We start from the raw sequence: 16916 nt of genomic DNA on the forward strand, positions 1-16916 counted from the left end.
TAGGCGCAGCAAGTTTCCATCTATCTTGGTCCTGCAGCTCATCCTCTTCGACTTCTCTTCCATCTGCATTCTAGGACCTGCAGCCCGGAAGTTAAAAATAAATAAACATGGGAATATAAAAACAAGCTACAAGTCATAGAATACAAATTAAAAGTGTCTCCGGATAAGATATATACACACACAGGACTAATAAAACGTAACACATATGCTTGGGAGTGCAATGTTACAATTTGAAACAAAAACAAACAAAAAATTACAAGCTGCACAGCGCATATAATGTTGACCGAGGCGCGAGATGACAGGGTGAAGGTTATGCAGAGCACGTGTTGGCGACAGCAGTGCTTTGCGGCACCGGTTGTTTTCCTTCCCACAACTCAAAACACAGAAAACATATTAACTGGACTCCTATGCCTTCTTTTCTACGTAAGCACTGCGGGAGAGCTCGTGACCTGAACTGTTTACGTAGCTGTGGACTTTGACGATTTAGCTCGTCACGTCACTGCGCTGTTTGAGCTCGTGGGAAGTTACGCTGCCTGCGTTCAGCAGCTGTGATTCCCGAAGCTGCGCGTGCTTAGTGTCCTGCCTCACTACCGGGTCAGCAACTTTTTAGTACGCAAGTAATTTTTCTGTTCGCAAGTACAGCCTTTTCTCAGCGTCATAAGCCCCGGCTCCTAGTGTGGGCCCGGCCGAGAAAAGGGTAGCAAGGGTGACCGCGGAGGCCTCTTCTGGTCCAGGACCGGTGACTCAGCAGCAGCCGCGGACCGCACGGAGCTGGATGTAGGAACTGAGAGCAGCAGGTACTGTGATGATTTCCGCTGGGGGCGGAGCTACTGTCAGCAGCAGAGCTGCGGTGGGCTAGGACGAGCAAGTAAGCAACTCCGAGGCCAGTGTCAGACCTTCAGTAGATGCCCTTCTTAGTCATGGCCTTAGTCTAAAGTTCGCCGTGTTTGCTGTGGATTGCAGATGGGCAGTCCCAGCACTATTTCGTTGCTGACTGCCCGGGAACAATGTGGGAGAACACGCTAGCAAAGACCCCACCTGTTATGAGATTGTGGACGAAAAACCCTACGAGCTTTAGTTGACCCTTGTGACGTCAGACACCAAGGAGCCGTGCTTTAAATGGGCAGGTACCGTCCGGGACCTGCACTTCTCAGCACGCCAATACAGTCAGTGGGGGAATACCATCACTTCTGAGGAGCAAATAGGAACTCTAATGAGTACCTGCAATTGTAGATTTCCATTCAAAGCACTGCGCTGGCCTTTTTGTCCCTTTGCATTCTGGTACTTGCAGTTGTGTTCCTATTCTGACAGCAGGACTGCAGGGCTGCAAATTCTATGATGCCAAAAACAGGACTGACGGATCTGGTCAAGAATCTCAACCGCAACATCTGGTACCTTGAGGTGTCTCATCCTAGCTCAACCAATCGTCCTAATTTATGAAGGGCACAGCCACTCATTCTAATTAAGGAAGGGCAGCTCCAGAACCAGGGCTTTACATGGGATGACCAAAGTGGGAAGGTTGATGGGGTCTTCTAAAAGGGGCATGCCACCTGATCAATATTTTTGTACCTTTCTGTGAGCTTTCTGTAATGGTATCCACTATCCACACATATTTTATTGTAATTGCATTTATATAGCGCTTACTACCCCTGACGAGGTGTCAAAGCGCTTTTTCGGCGAATAGCATGCTACTCCGGGACCCATAGAGCATTAGTGTTAAATTAGTATAGTGAAACATGCAAGTACATTTTAAGTGGTGGATAGGTTAGACAGTTATTTGGATTTGGAATGATAGCAGAATGATACAGGAGGAAAAAAGGTTTGTGTTGATATAGCGCTTGTTACCCCTGATGGGGTGTAGAAGCAACCCACTCCGGAACCCATAAAGGATTAGTGGTTAATTAGTATAGTTGAATATGGAATTTGAGAAGTGAACATGTTAGTCTGTTAATTTTGATTGAAAAGGATAGTGGAGGGATAAAAGAGTGAAGGATTTTTTTTGTTTTGTTTTTAGGTCTTAGCAATAGGAGGAGGCTTTTGGATGAGTAAAAAGGAGTTTTGGAGGGGAGGAGTCAGAGGTAAGCGTTTAGAAAGGTTTGTTTTGGGCGATAGGTATGGTAGAAAGAGGTGTCAGATGATACAAGGAGGGGTAGAGTAGGAGAGAGTCTAGAAAGGGTTATTTTGGGGATCATAGTAGTGGTATGGGGTTTGGGATAAATGAGAGTGGATGTAGAGGATATATTGATAGATAGATGTACAGGCTGAGAAATAGGGTAGTGCATTGGAAAGGCTAAATTAGAAGAAAGTGAAAAATACATAGATCCATAAGAACCTTACGTTTGTGGATGTGGATGGTGTGGACTGGGTATTGTTAAAATGGGAAAATGGGCAGCATTTCTGTCCCTGGCCCTGGTCAGTCTCGACCAGGCTCAAACAGGCAGCAGCCCTTGTCCTCTCTGCCCTTAACAGGCTCAAACAGGCAGCAGCCCTTGTCCTCTCCACCCTTAACAGGATCAAACAGGCAGCAGCCCTTGTCCTCTCCGTCCTTAGCCTCGACGCCCGGGCTGAGACGCCCTAACCCTGGCCTTTTATAGCAATAGTTATCAGGTGACCACTTCAGCCAATTGGAACCCTAACCCTAACACTATCCAATCACAACACTTGCCCTTATATCTAGTAACCAATAGGAGACCGAAATACTCCTAAAACAAGTGAGACCTATTTGCTTTGCCAATGCTTATTAGCAGTATAAGTTTAATGTGCAACAACAACGATTTTGTTATGAGTAATTAGAATTGAAAATATTTTAATTCTGAAAATAAAAGACTGTGAATTAAAAAATACTAAGGTCTGTAAAAGGGGTTGAGGTCTTGCACACGAGTAATGGACGATAGATGCACAGCCGAAGCTTACACCTTGCTCCGGGAATCCTCACGGTAGGGTTCCCTACTGGGCCTCGCTCCTTCTAATGCTCTTCCCTTCCCCACAGGGCACACAGGCAGTCTCTGGTGCTTGCATAGCTTCCCATTCTCACACAGCCACAGTCTGCATGGCAGATGACCAGTTTTTGGGGACCCAATGTCCTCTTCTTATAGTACTTTTCCAGACACCAAATGTGATTTAGAGTCTAGTTTTTTGAAGTTTTATGTTAGCGCTCTGCTTCTGGGGAAGTGAGCACATCTCCTTTTCATCATTCTTAAAGAAAGATGTCTGTCACAGCAGACACTACACCAAAGCTGATTGTCTACTACAGCATTCATGGGAGGGACCAGAGTTCACCCTTGGATGTCAGCCACAGTGATATGTGCATCAAAAAGTGAATCCCAGAGTTGCCCGGAGGAGTTCCACCCTTGACACTAGTGATAACAGACACAGAGGAGACCTCAAATTGACATCACCACTCTACAAGTGTAGTTGATTATGATTGCCCATCCAAGGGAGTCTGCAACATTTTAGAAAAATTCCATTCGCCAAAATTCTATAATTTTGCTATCCCACAATAGCAAGCCTTCTGCAACAAAATTTCCATGGAACTTATCTAAAAAAGTTAAGAGCTTAAAAACTATGTTATTGGCAAAACTGATAAATTTCCTGCTGTACATAACAGAAACCACTGCAAATAGGATCACCACCAATGTGTATCTTCTCACTACCTTCATTGCCTTCAGTGAAAATTATTTCTGAATCATCATTGCCCTAGACCATTAGGATCACCTTCAGACCTCACCCCTAAAAATATTTCAAAGATAGCCTGCATACAGCCTGTGCAGGGTAAGTGACTAGAAGCATAATGAAATAATCCTTGGAAATAGGATTATTTCCTCCTGAGGTGAAAATCTCTTACATTAGATTATTCCTCAGTAAGAAGAACCTCAATTTAGCAATCTACACACCAAAATCTAACTGCGCGTTCCCAAGTAAATTATTCAAAAGAGCAGTATTTACTTAACTGTCCAATTTTACTGAGAAAAATAGCTGGATGTCTGACCAACACTTGCATAAGTGGGTGCTTTGTTGCATGGCATTTCACACTGTCCAGCATCAGACACTACTAAAGAGTCTTTGTCATCTTAGAATACATGAAATGGCTCCAAAATGGATTGCTTCCTACCTCAAACACAGACAACGCTTGGTATTCATACCTAATTTCATTTTGGCCATTACACCCAAAATTGTGGCGTCCTTCAGTATTCCATCATCTCTCCTCTGTTGTTCAACATCTAGTTATAGACCTTAGCTGACATGATCAGATCCTTCAAATTTGTGATACAACTGTGCAGATGATACACAGACCATTCTAAAAATGGATGACCTAGAAGAAAAAGGCTTGATGATTGCCTCAATGCTATAGATGAAGTGGTATTAAGTCACCACCTTAAGCTAAGCCCCACATGAACAGAAATCATGACCTGCGGATAATGGCACCAATCCTAGATTAAGGCTGTAGGGCCAAAGGAACTTGATGCCCCACCAGCTACTTCTAGATAGGTATGAAACCTTGTATTAACAATGGTCTAATTTCTATTCCTAATTCCACATGCCAACAACTTCACAAGAAACACCTTCAACACAATGACAACACTGAGGCTCCCCTTCCTATGCTTTGAAAACCAAAGGAATCTACATGCTTTTTGCACATGTGATCTCCTAGCTTGAAGTATCAAAAAAAGAGGGACTGGGAGCTGTATTTCAAGAGGTCCTGCACACTAGCTCCCGAAAGGGACTGCATATCAAAAGGGCGTGCAGTCCCTAACTGGACATGCGAGAAAAGAGAGGTCTTTCTTCGTGATGCCCTCAGACACCCCGGAGGATGTCGTGCTTCATAATTGGGCCTTGCTTCATGTCGGGCCGGTGCTGCAATGCCCGATGGGCTCGTGTAAACCAAGCTCTTTGTTGGAAATCTTTTGAAGAAGCCGTTGGGTACGTGCAGGTGTGAGGGCTGGGTAGTGCACGGATAAGTGATTTAAAATAGGTCAGGAGCAATCTTACTCTTGTCTGCTTTTAATGTTTAGGTAGCTCGAGACTGATTAAAAGGTGTGGGTGCCCTAAGTGGATTTAATGTTCCTAAAGGCCTGCCAAGGTGTAGTAGGGCAACATGTTTCGTGCCTCATTAGCCCCTAACTGGTCAAGTGGCACTTCATCACGACCGAAAGAACGAAAGATTGAAACGAAAGTGTGATTGGTGCACTACCGTCTGGATCTAAAAATGTTTGACTAGTTACCAGACACGGTAGGAGGTGCCCTAGTAGGCTTGTACTGGGGTATTATAGACCCCTAGTACTGAAGCCTAGGGCTGACGGGGAAGGCAGAGCATGTTGTTGCTCTAGAGATCGGGTGGCATGCGACTAGCGTTCATCCTACCCATAGCTCCGCCGTACACCAAAGGCACCTGCAAGCTTTTTGCACATGTGATCTCCGAGCTTGAACTATACCAATATCCTACATCTTGGTGTCTCCTGTTTCAAATTGAAAATGCTGCGTAAATGCTTATCCTCAGCCTTCACCCCACAGAACACATAACACCAGTCCTTCAGGCACCACACTTATTACCCAGAGCTAAGCTATCAATGTTCAAGCTGCTTTTCATCATCTGTAGAACCTCCCAAGGAAAAGGGCAAATATATCTACAAAATAAATTTAAGGAATAGAAACAGAATAGGACACTATTATCCAGGCTAACACCATGGATCATTGTTCCACCTCACACTAAGAAATCCATAGGAGAATCTGCTTTCTCTGTACAAGCCACCAAGCTCTCAAACAGCTTGTAGCCAAGATGCAAAGCACTCAGGAATGTTTTAATTTCAGAAGAGAGGTAAAAACCTGATTGGCCCCAAGACAATTACATCAGCAGATGACTCTGGAATAGAACCTAGATGATCATTCTCCCGATATGTAAAAGTGTAGTCCAGAGCTACAGTACAGTCCTGACTAGCAGACCATGTCAAGAAGACAGACACTCTACCCATATTGATGATTTCCACCCAAAATAGTCTTGCAGTTACCTCCACATACAGACAGGATATAATAGTTACGCCATCCAAACCATAAACTATTCCTCTCCACTCAATATTAGAAGTAACTGCTGTCACTAACTGGTTCCTGACTGATGAGATGGAGGACTCTAACCATAACCCCCACACATCTCAGATGTAATAAAGTATGTTTGCCTTACTTCCTACCTTTTAACCAAAAGATGGAGGTGACAGTAACTCTAGTCTTTCTGGCATTCTTTCTGGACCCAATGTGATATAACTCAAATTGGATATAATCAGTGTCATATGATCACATGTACCAAATTCACTACCTAATTCTTCATCAATGGGTCAAACATATAATATATGAAAGGATGGGTCGTCCCTTGCAGTCCACAGGCTATACCAACCTGATCCATTGGCCTCTCAGTACTAACCAGACAGACTTGCGATGACCAAAGAGATGTACCACGGATTGATAGTAACTGAAGGTCTCTAACCTAGCCCATCCAGCAGGTCCTAAATAGTCACAAATGCAAAAACCACAGTTGATAGACAGAATGCAGAACAATGTCATACATTCACCCCAGTACAGAGATCTGGGCCTAAATCCATCGTTTTTTTGCACTCCACACCACCCCAGTTCAGACATGGCCATATGCAAATCAGTCTGACCCTGTGCCTCATGGGAACAGTCCAGCCCGAACTGCCAAGCCATGCCTTCCCTGGACCGGAAACAAACTTCCGAGGACAGGTTTCTGGCATTCCAGCCGTCTTCAGCCCGGCTTGCTTGAATCCAGTGGTGTGGAGAGCATGGGACTCACGTCTGAGCATACCCATCGAACTCCGGGTTACAAATGCAAAAACCAAAGTTGATGGACAGAATGCAGAACAAAGTCATACATTCACCCCAGCACAGAGATCTGGGCCTAAAGCCATCGTTTTTTTGCACTCCCCACCACCCCAGTTCAGTCATGGCCATATGCAAATCAGTCTGACCCTGTGCCTCATGGGAACAGTCCAGCCCGAACTGCCAAGCCATGCCTTCCCTGGACCGGAAACAAGCTTCCGAGGACCGGTTTCTGGCATTCCAGCCGTCTTCAGCCCGGCTTACTTGAATCCAGTGGTGTGGATAGCGTGGGACTCACGTCTGAGCATACCCATCCCACTCGGGGTAACAAATGCAAAAAACACAGTTGATGGACAGAATGCAGAACAATGTCATACATTCACACCAGTACAGAGATCTGGGCCTAAATCCATCGTTTTTTTGCACTCCACACCACCCCAGTTCAGACATGGCCATATGCAAATCAGTCTGACCCTGTGCCTCATGGGAACAGTCCAGCCCGAACTGCCAAGCCATGCCTTACCTGGACCGGAAACAAACTTCCGAGGACCGGTTTCTGGCATTCCAGCCGTCTTCAGCCCGGCTTGCTTGAATCCAGTGGTGTGGAGAGCATGGGACTCACGTCTGAGCATACCCATCGAACTCGGGGTGACAAATGCAAAAACCACAGTTGATGGACAGAATGCAGAACAATGTCATACGTTCACCCCAGCACAGAGATCTGGGCCTAAAGCCATCGTTTTTTTGCACTCCACACCACCCCAGTTCAGACATGGCCATATGCAAATCAGTCTGACCCTGTGCCTCATGGGAACAGTCTAGCCCAAACTGCCAAGCCATGCCTTCCCTGGACCGGAAACAAGCTTCCGATGATCGGTTTCTGGCATTCCAGCTGTCTTCAGCCCGGCTTACTTGAATCCAGTGGTGTGGAGAGCATGGGACTCACGTCTGAGCATACCCATCCCTCTCGGGTGACAAATGCAAAAACCACAGTTGATGGACAGAATGCAGAACAATGTCATACATTCACCCCAGTACAGAGATCTGTTTGTTTTGCTGGTCACCCTATGTGGGAAGGGGATGCCCAGACGTGGGTCCCGTGCTCACTAGGCCACTGGAGTCAAGCTATCCAGGCTGAAGACGGCTGATAGCCAGAAACCGGTCCTAGGATGCTTGATTCTGGTCCAGGAAAGACATGGCTTGGCAGTTCGGCTGGACTGTTCCCATGAGGCATAGGGTCAAGACTGATTTGCATATGGTCATGTCTGAACTGGGGTGGCTTGGTGAGCAAAATAATGATGGAATAAACCCAGATCTGTGACTGGGGGTGAATGTTTTGCCATTGTGCAACATTCCGTCCATCATCCTGTGTGTTTTGCTGTTCACCCTATGTGGGAAGGGGATGCCCAGACGTGGGTCCCGTGCTCACTAGGCCACTGGAGTCAAGCTATCCTGGCTGAAGACGGGTGATAGCCAGAAACCGGTCCTAGGATGCTTGATTCCGGTCCAGGAAAGACATGGCTTGGCAGTTCGGACTGGACTGTTCCCATGAGGCACAGGGTCAAGACTGATTTGCATATGGTCATGTCTGAACTGGGGTGGCTTGGTGAGCAAAATAACGATGGATTAAACCCAGACCTGTGACTGGGGGTGAATGTTTTGCCATTGTGCAACATTCCGTCCATCATCCTGTGTGTTTTCCTGAATAGTCACATACTCTGAGTTTAGACATGCTATAAAGGCAACAAAAAAAAAGATCAATGTTGTGCAGTGTGCTTTGAAAAATCTCTTTCTATATCTCATAATGGCAGTCTTATAAAGTATGACTGTTAAGCAGTCTGTCTGGAAAGTTCTCTGATTCTCTTCACTCTTTTTCTTTACATTACGTCCCCTAATCCATAAACTGGGCAATCGCCTGTCACAGCCTGCAGAGGCACTTGGATTGAGAGCATACAGTAAACAAATACCAACATAAATGGACCTGCAGCGCTGCCAGCACACCACAACCTATAAACATGAGTGTCTATTGTACACACCTCCTTATTCATGTTGTCGCCGAGTGCTGTTTCCCAAAATAACTGCACCTTGTTGATCATCACGTACAACGTGGAAACATTTCAAATATAGTCTCAAAGCAAAGGCAGCATCCTTGCTACCACATTTCACAGGTGTAGTATGTAAACCCTGGTGAAAAGCGCTTCACCGCCTAACATAGTTGTAGTGAGCACTGTACAAATGCTACAACACAATACAGTAACAACCTAAAACACATCATAAGCAATTTCCCTTTTAGTTCACTAATGTAAATGTATGTAAATGTATTGGCATTTATATAGCGCACTACTTACCCGTAGGGTCCCAAGGCGCTTCGACCGCTGCGAAACCCTTCCTGGCTTCCCTGAGAGATGGTCCCTTAATGGGTATCTCCAGGGTGAGACCAGGCATCCCCGGCGGTCTGGTGGGGCCGTTAGTGAAGATGAGGCAAGCTAATGCCCAGAGTTGCCAAGTGTGATCGCTGATCAGAGTGGGCACCGAGGCGTGAGAATTATCGAGTCCGCTGACCCTGGTCCAGAAACCTGCCGCGCCGGGAATCGAACCCTGGTCCCGGGCCGTCCTCTGCTCTCGGGTCTGCCGCCTCTAACCAGTGAGCCACACTACTTCACACTAATGGCACTGTTGTGTGGGCTATGGATGAGGGACATGAATTTTTCTAAGTTCTGATTTAGAAACCGTGACTTGTAACAGATGCCACTCAACGCCCCTCAATGAATGAATGAATGAATGAAACAACATTTGTAACGCGCATGGCTACTCGGAGGCATCCCCGCGCTGAGCAGGGCAGCTGAAACGACTTAGTGATTATTTGGGGAAGAGCCATGTTTTCAGAGCCTTACGGAAGGCCAAATGATGCAGTGATACAATCTAATGACTTAAAGTGACCCTTCTGCTTGTAGCAGAAGCACACTTTTTTAATGTTGAAGTTTTTATCATAATTTTACATGATGTTTGATGCATGATTTACTTGCCAAATGTGTTGACTGACTGTGTCTTGTTACGCGCCTTTGAGTCTGACCAGATCCCTCTTTTTTGGCTCTATTCACCCTATTATTTTACTACCTTGCCCACGTCTTTTGTTGACCTGTGTAGAAATTACACATATCACCAAAGTATTCCTAAGCATTTGCCTTAACTCGTTCCATGGACTGTTAAGTAGATTTGGCAATAGCTGCGGTCTGGTCAGATGTAGTTTCTGTTGCCAGCCAAAATCTCACCAGAATTTGTGGCAGCTGGTATGCGCTATGAGGTAATCAATTATTAGATGATCAACAAGGGGACTAAAATCAGTTTTTCGTATGAAGCAAAAAGAGATAATGTGCTTGTGTTCTTTTTTGGGTGCACCTTTAATGGGTAGTACAATGTGTATCTCCGCGTAACTCTACATTTATTTTTCAATATGTCCCCCCTTACCTGACCCCTCCAGGGCCTTGCTAGCAAATCTGGGAATGCTTTGTTTCCATTTCTGGTGCTAAGTGGTTTGGGATGAAAAGCCCTGTCCACCCTCCGTTCAACAGACCGTATGCAGTGCAATTATATGGACCCAGTCTATAACAAGTAATCATGTACCCATCAATTCGATGTCTATCCTGAGTGATCTTATCCCCCAATAGATTAGCAAGGTTACCATGGCCACAAATGCAAGAATGGAATATACCCCCCCCCCCCTTTCCATGTCCTGAGTTAGGTGGTGAAATGCAGTCACAGCTGGGTGCAAGAAGGCCCCTCAAGCCAGCCACTCCTGGTACCAGTGCATTTCGTTCACTCTGAAAGCTGCACCTGTTTATGCTCACCAGCCCTTTCCAGTTAAGTATTAAATGTCCTTGTATTATTACACCAGTGAATGTAGAGTTTCCCCTGGAAGTTGAAGATGCAGGGTTGGCTGAACTATAAACTGCTGCATGCTTACTGAAATACCACACAAGAGCAGTGTCCACCACACAAGAAGCACTCCTCATCTGATGAGAGGGTGCACACTTGCTGGCAGTGTCATTAATCCCAATGAGAAATAAGTCCACACAGATGCCCCCTGCGCAGTCCATCGTACCCAACAAAAAAAAAAAAATTAAAATACATTTCCCAGTCCCCTCCTTCCCAAAAGTATGTTACCCATAGAGAACCTAGAGCCACATGTGCAAATGTTTAAGGGTTCTAGGGTTGACAGCGCTGCGCTTTACATTTGCTGATTGATTGATTGACTGGAAATCGCAAACAGTGTCAAACACACTGTTGCATTTTGCGACTTCCTAATTGCGAGTCACAAAAAGCTTCAATAAGGAACTCGTAAAATCTGCTGGTTGTACATGTGCCCCACATCCCTGTCTCAGAAAGTCCTGGTTGTCACCCACCAGGTGTAATTACTGTCCCTCCTGATGTCCAATTTACTCAAGCATTGGTAATTTAATGATTGTTTCTCATAATAAGTTATTGGTGCCAAAACGCAGGCATTGCAAATGTGCCTGATAACACTTACATCTCATTAGCTCCCAGGGTTGGTTATCTTTGACTTCTTTTTCTAGCACAGGATGACCTAGGTTATCTTCTAGTCACAACAACCCTCTTCATGCCTTGTTTACACTGTTCTACTGGCATTCTTTGTGCATGTACAGGAAATACTCCTGCACTCGACCAACCACCTTGCCTTCCTACTAACAAACTAAAGTCAACCCAGAATAGAAGACAAAACCTTCAGGTTCTTCAAAGACTTCCCCTTTGACAATCTAATGCTTAAACTGATCTTTCTTCCTGCCTACACCACACTCAAAGCCAACACCCCTTCTAAATGACTTTAACACTTTTTAGTTGAAGCGTAAACATCCATACTCTAACTAAAGCACGCAAGTGCAAGCCCAAACCTTCAGCACCAGGGTACTCTAAAGACCTTGTTGACAATAAATGCTCCATCTACATAAATACAAGAAACCGAAACTCCTAATGGCCTCCTTCCTGATACTGCAGTCCCTTTGTACAACACTCAGACAGCTCACCTTATCAGCCAAAGCAAAGTACCCAACAGCCCCAATAATGAAGCCACCAACTAAAGCAATCAAGCACTGCATCAGCGCCCTGCTTGATTTTCCTATCCCACACAACACATACAAAGACAGTGTCTTCTTCAGTAACACAAATATAGAAGATCCAATGACACATCACCAAGACAAAGTGTGCTTCTCCTTGTACACCTACCTTTCCCTGTTAAATCCATCAGTAGTCCTTCAAAGCCCTATCTCTGACAGATTTCACGGACATACTCAACTCCCTCAAAGCCACTTTCTCTGAAGATGATGTTGTGCCCTCATCCTTCATCAAAGCTGTATGTGGGAAAGCTCTCAAACTCCTACTCATTGTCAATCCCTCCTTCACTCAAGGCATCGTCCAGAAGCTGTCAACACAGGCCAAATACTCTCATAAACAAACCTTCACTAAACCCTAATGACCTTGCTATTTCCTGACTCATCTCCCACCTACTCTTCATTGGCAAGATTATCGAAAAAGGCAGTGTACTCTCAAATGCAAGATCACATCTTCGCTGATCATCTCCTGCACTACAAATCTGGCTTCAGATTACTCTGCAGTACAAGCACCAATACCTTACCAGGGCTTGAAAAATCATAAAAATGTTAATAGACATGCAGGTCTAGTAAATTTAATAATCTACTCGACCTAACTGTAATGGACATGACCCATGAACTGGTCTGATATTGTGTGATCCTAGGCAAATATTTTGTCTTACGGAGCCACCATTTTCTTTATTATCACATAGGAGAGCACCTTCAAATATGCAAGTTCACTATTTCCGATTTACAAAAAGCCACTTATTTACTAGACTAAATGTTTGCTCCATGTATAACCACAATTTAGCCCATATATATGGTGCCTATGATCCCTAACTTGCCTCTTCGTTCACTAATAGCATTGTCATCTGGACAGGAGCAGTAGTAATTCCCAGTTCATGTTTTAAAAACTCACTTTTTATACATATATTACCACAGCATGATGTGTTAGTGCATTGTTATTTACAGATAGCATATTTTCCATTGAAATCGCCTCAAAACTTTCAATCTAACCAGTAGTGTTACTGATAATAACGCACATTTTCAATTGAAATCGCCTCAAAAATTTCCAACTAACATGTAGTTTTATTGATAATAACGCATTAACAATGTTTGGAAATTGGGTTTCAGCAAAAATGTTTAACATTTACACATCAACAAGTAAAGTGTTTATAAAATATTTTTTTTCACCACACAATTACAAAAAATGGGTCTTCATAACTAGTGAGATATATTAGAAACGTTTGAACAAGTCACTTAGCTATTTCAGTGTTGTGTTGGAAAAAAGCCTGACATCTTACAACCTTTCATTTAACATGCTTTGCACAGTTCAATTGTCACACAGTTCACTTTACAAAATCCTCTAACTTTAGTGACAGAAAGAAAAATAAATGTTGGAAGACAAACCGTCTTTTCACCTCCGACTCTGAAAGTCAGCAAGATAACAAGATTTAAAGGTTTTTTATTGCTCCTTCAGTTTGTGAGCAATAAAGATGCCTTGACATCTTGTTATCTTGTCTCATTTGCTCTGTTTCAGAGACAGAGGTAAAAAGTCTGTTGGTCTTCCTACATTTCCTTTTTGTTCTGTTCATGAAGTTAGAGGATTGAGTATTTTCAACTTGCCAGAAAGGGCCAGAAGTCCCTAAAATTAGCTCCTCCTAAATAAATCTTGCTTGACAATGTGAGTGGGCGAGTGGATTTTTCGAGCCCTGCTTACATATTGTAGATGACACTCTCCTGACCACAGATAAAGATTCCCCCTTCCTCCTGCTATTGCTGAACCTCTCAGCTGCCTTCATCACAGTTTACCACCACATCCTCATCGACACCTGTCAAATTCTCACATTGCTGTGTGCCATTTTGTTAGTGATATTCTATTAGTAAATGTGTAAACCTTTGAGTGACATTTTCTCATGAGTAAAGACCAAGCAATCGAGCTTGCGACAGGATGCCACGCCACAATTGACCACCTGTACTATTGTCTAACCACCCCAGCCCGGGCCCCTGAGATGATCATGACCTTAGAGTCATTGGTTAAGTTCTAACTTTCATAAAGTTGAACTGTCAAGAGTCAAGTGTCGCCTAGTGACTGTCTGCCAGTCTGTACCAGAATGGGCTGGTCAGGGATGCGGACTAATACAAAGCTACCCCTGATGAGAGGTGGCACCTCTGTGCACAGCTATAGGGTAACCCTCATGTTTTATTCAATTGTCAAAGTTCAATAGTGGTGGTGGTGCTGATTTATAGACTGAGGTGGTAAAGCTGGGCTTGGCCTGCCAACAATGGCTTCAGGCAGTGCTCTAATAGTAGCTGTAGCTGACACCTCCTATGCTTTTTCTTTATCTTAGTGAAAAGCATTAACTGCATGACTCTCTATCTCCCTTCATCCCCCTGCAATATCCCAAACTAGGTAGTTCTCACAAGCAGGGAGACTCTTCCACCAAAAGATTAAAACAAAGACAACAGCTTTCCAGCCACACACACTAAATGGTGTAGCATACTGCCCGTGGAGGACAGTGTTTCAGCGCCCCACATAGGAGTAGAAAGTGCTATATAAATGTTGCTATACAGTACAACAAAATAGTTACAGTATATGTTGCCCTTTTTAGCCACATTTCTGACCACGCACACATACTCACTGGCCCGGCCCCTTGTAACTCAATCACGGTTCCCATACACCAAGAGGCCATGTTACAATAATTGCATTTCAAATCTCTGCAACACAAGCTGCTACAGAAATGTTTAACTAAAGCTCACCTAAAATGAGACAACATTCATTAGCTTTTTCAGTTGATAAACATAAATACTTGGAGTATTTACCAAGTAAATAAATGCACTCTATTTCCCCATGGGCATTTAACACTTAAGACAATTTACTCTTCTGCCTGAAAATGCTATACCAAAAAGGCTGCCACATTTATACATATCCAAGACTTCCTTCCAGTGCTGATTCTGTGACTTCACACATGACGGCCTGAAAGATGGCCGTATAACAGGTTATTTATACAACTCTTTGGTCTTTAAGAGCAAGTTATATAATTGTGAACTCAATCATCACAGTGAGATTTTCAAAAACAATTTTCACCGAAGGCTAAGCACATTGGACTTACCCTGGACACCTACCTTTCACTCAAGAACCACATTATCAAAAAAACAAACATGAGCGGGTACCAGCTCTCTCATCTAAAGTAAGTGAAACAGTTTCTTTAAGGAAGCCACTTCAGAAATTCTGTTCAAGCTCTCGTAATCTCGCATCTGGATGGGGTTAACACTCTACTCCATGGCCTCTGAGACTTGAAGTTGGTCCTCCTAGGGGCATCCCATATGCTGCAGATCATCTCATCCAGGTTCTGAAGAAATGTGATCACATCATCCCCATCATGATAGCTCTCCAAAGGCTCTCCCATCATCCCACACCATCTTTAAAACTAGCAACATCATTTACAAAGCCATCACGGCCAGCACCCCACGTATCCTGCAGGCAAGCTCACCATCTCTGATGGCTCTCAGCACACCTTCAGCCAAGAAACCATCAGTCTGGAGATTAAGAATTGTAAAAAGAAAAAAAAAATGCCCAGCAGGCCTTTTCTTTCTATGCACCATGTACTTGGAACAACATCCCTGTATCCATCAGGGCCGCCCCATCCCTTCTGCAGTTTAGGAAAAGTTGAAAACTCACCTCTTTAAAGAACACTAACATCGCAGTACAGGAACTGTATAATACAGCTTTCAGAACTCAAATACCTATCCTGTCATGGTTGACTGTACACTTGACCATGACTATATAGAGTGCTTCACTATCTTTTGTCTAGGTTTATGCTTTACAGATATAAGTACGCACATACATGCTTCCTTTGACATGTGCAACATTCAGCATACAACACATGTTCCAGGTCAGAACCTGCACACAGACGCAGTTTCTCTCGCTTGACCATGTGCCCATGAAGCACTTTTAGTTGCATTTCTTATTTGAGTGCTTACTGTGAAGATGACCTGTAGGAACTGTCCTCACTTGTCACTGCATTTCTTCTGGGCATAAATGGACCCTCTCACTCATAATGTCTACATACTGAGAATGGGTGAGAAGGTGCCTTTAGCAGCCGTAAAGTAGCACTCTATCGAACAGGGTACAGTACTTGTCTCTTGATTGGTGGGCCCAGTGACCAAGGAATATCTTTCAAAACCACAGATGCCTGCAGTGACCAGAGACCCCCTACATCAGGATGTAGAGAACAATAAAAATGAAAGTATATGCTTCTTTAAATATGGTGTCCTGAGATTAATCGTAGAAAGCACAGACACTTGGGATAGTGTGTGGAAGTCTAACATGCAAACATAGCCCTCAAACATTTAAAAAAAACAACTGACTCTGCGATCAGTTAGGGCATATAATACTTGTTAGACCTGACACCCTGGCGTGGGTCTCCCTTCCATTTTCTTCTGCTGTTGCCTCATGTGTTTTGCTGGTTATTGATGCTTTGGGCACTGTGCCACTGCTGTGCAGTGCCACAGTTCAGGTGCTCCCTATGGTAAATTGATGTATGGATTAGTGATTCCATGATTGGTTGGTTTGGTTTACGTATCAGACCCTAGTGCAGTGCACTGAGTGTGCCCAGGGCTTGTAATCCAAATGCTGCAGGTGGGCTTGCAGCACTGGTTATGCTACCCACAGAAGCAACCTGTAAAAGTGTGTCTCAGGTCTGCCATTGCAGAGCCTGTGTGCAGTCTGGTACTGCCATGCTGACAGGGCAAGTGCACCCACTTGCCAGTCCCTAAACCTTCCCTTTTCTGCATATTAGTCACCCCTATGGTAGGCCCAAGGCCAGGGTGCATTGTAGGTAAAAGGTAGGACATGCCCTGGTGTGTGGCATGTCCTAATAGTGAATTACAGCCATTTTCGTTTTTCACTATTGCAAGGCTACCTGTTCCCCATAGGCCAGAATGGGCAGTTCGATTATCACACCTTATAATCCTGACTGATTC

General features: G+C 44.3%; 1 protein-coding gene across 2 annotated transcripts in view; it reads left to right on the plus strand.

The window, feature by feature from the left end:
- Window positions 1-531: 531 nt before the first annotated feature.
- Window positions 532-16916, plus strand: part of TMCO4 (transmembrane and coiled-coil domains 4) — a 572429-nt gene continuing 556044 nt past the window's right edge. The window contains exon 1 of one of the 2 annotated variants that reach the window (XM_086921564.1): window positions 532-797. The gene's annotated coding sequence lies outside the window, so the exon portion shown is untranslated. The remainder of the gene's footprint in view (window positions 798-16916) is intronic. The other variant, XM_086921566.1, reaches the window with a different exon arrangement.

This window comes from Lissotriton vulgaris, chromosome 5 (genome assembly GCF_964263255.1).
Source record: "Lissotriton vulgaris chromosome 5, aLisVul1.2, whole genome shotgun sequence".
NCBI lineage: Eukaryota > Metazoa > Chordata > Amphibia > Caudata > Salamandridae > Lissotriton > Lissotriton vulgaris.